The sequence below is a fragment of the Coregonus lavaretus genome, assembly GCF_964263955.1.
Source record: "Coregonus lavaretus genome assembly, contig: HAP1_SCAFFOLD_8321, whole genome shotgun sequence".
Taxonomy (NCBI): Eukaryota; Metazoa; Chordata; class Actinopteri; order Salmoniformes; family Salmonidae; genus Coregonus; species Coregonus lavaretus.
The window spans coordinates 8,385-10,689 of NW_028158450.1; positions in this window are offsets into that span (position 1 = coordinate 8,385).

Below are 2,305 nucleotides of genomic sequence, written 5' to 3' on the forward strand. Positions count from 1 at the left end.
AGAACAAATTCTTATTTACAATGACGGCCTACAACGGCCAAACCCGGACGACGCTGGGCCAATTGTGTGCCGCCCTATGGGACTCCCAATCACGGCCGGTTGTGATACAACCTGGAATCGAACCAGGGGGTCTGTAGTGACGCCTCAACCACTGAGATGCAGTGCAATAGACCGCTGCGCCACTCGGGAGCCCATTACATTACAGGAATAGTAGAAACAGCACATTAATACAGTGCCTTGCAAAAGTATTCACCCCCCTTGGCCTTTTTCCTATTTTGTTGCATTACCACCTGTAATTTAAATTGATTTTTATTTGGATTTCATGTAATGGACATACACAAAATAGTCCAAATTGATGAAGTGAAATGAAAAAAATAACTTGTTTCAAAGAATTCTAAAAAATAAATAACGGAAAAGTGGTGCGTGCATATGTATTCACCCCCTTTGCTATGAAGCCCCTAAATAAGATCTGGTGCAACCAATTACCTTCAGAAGTCACATAATTAGTTAAATAAAGTCCACCTGTGTGCAATCTTAGTGTCACATGATCTGTCACATGATCTCAGTATATATACACCTGTTCTGAAAGGCCCCAGAGTCTGCAACACCACTAAGCAAGGGGCACCACCAAGCAAGCAGCACCATGAAGACCAAGGAGCTCTCCAAACAGGTCAGGGACAAAGTTGTGGAGAAGTACAGATCAGGGTTGGGTTATAAAAAAATATCAGAAACTTTTAACATCCCACGGAGCACCATTAAATCCATTATTAAAAAATGGAAAGAATATGGCACCACAACAAACCTGCCAAGAGAGGGCTGCCCACCAAAACTCACGGACCAGGCAAGGAGGCCATTAATCAGAGAGGCAACAAAGAGACCAAAGATAACCCTGAAGGAGCTGCAAAGCTCCACAGCGGAGATTGGAGTATCTGTCCATAGGACCACTTTAAGCCGTACACTCCACAGAGCAGGGCTTTACGGAAGAGTGGCCAGAAAAAAGCCATTGCTTAAAGAAAAAAATAAGCAAACACGACTCCAGAGTGGCGCAGTGGTCTAAGGCTCTGCATCGCAGTGCTAGCTGTGCCACTAGAGATCCTGGTTCGAGTCCAGGCTCTGTCGCAGTCGGCTGCGACTGGGAGACCCATGGGTGGCGCACAATTGGTCCAGCGTCGTCCAAGGTAGGGGAGGGTTTGGCCGGCAGGGATGTGGGTTCGTTTCCCACGGGGGGCCAGTATGAAAAAAATAAAATACATGTATGCATCCACTAACTGTAAGTTGCTCTGGATAAGAGCGTCTGCTAAATGACTAAAATGTAAATGTAAAATGTTTGGTGTTCGCCAAAAGGCATGTGGGAGACTCCCCAAACATATGGAAGCAGGTACTCTGGACAGATGAGACTAAAATTGAGCTTTTTTGCCATCAAGGAAAACGCTATGTCTGGCGCAAACCCAACACCTCTCAACACCCCGAGAACACCATCCCCACAGTGAAGCATGGTGGTGGCAGCATCATGCTGTGGGGATGTGTTTTTAAAAAAAATAACTGGGAAACAGGTCAGAATTGAAGGAATGATGGATGGCACTAAATACAGGGAAATTCTTGAGGGAAACCCGTCTCAGTCTTCCAGAGATTTGAGACTGGGATGGACGTTCACCTTCCAGCAGGACAATGACCCTAAGCATTCTGCTAAAGCAACACTTGAGTGGTTTAAGGGGAAACATTTAAATGTCTTGGAATGGCCTCGTCAAAGCCCAGACCTCAATCCAATTGAGAATCTGTGGTATGACTTAAGATTGCTGCAAACCAGCAGAACCCATCCAACTTGAAGGAGCTGGAGCAGTTTTTCGTTGAAGAATGGGTAAAAATCCCAGTGGCTAGGTATGCCAAGCTTATAGCGACATACCCCAAGAGACTTGCAGCTGTAATTGCTGCAAAAGGTGGCTCTACAAAGTATTGATTTTGGGGGGGTGAATAGTTATGCACGCTCAAGTTTTCTGTTTTTTTGTCTTATTTCTTGTTTGTTTCACAATAACAAATATTTTGCATCTTCAAAGTGGTAGGCATGTTGTGTAAATCAAATTATACAAAACCCCCAAAAATCAATTTTAATTCCAGGTTGTAAGGCTACAAAATAGGAAAAATGCCAAGGGGGGTGAATACTTTCGCAAGCCACTGTATATATTTTAGTGATACGTTTTATTGTCAAATGAATGTGAAATGCTTAACTTGCATGCTCTACCTAACAGTGCAGTAACCAATGCAAAAAATGTATAACTAATAAAAATGTAAAAAATATAATAAAGAA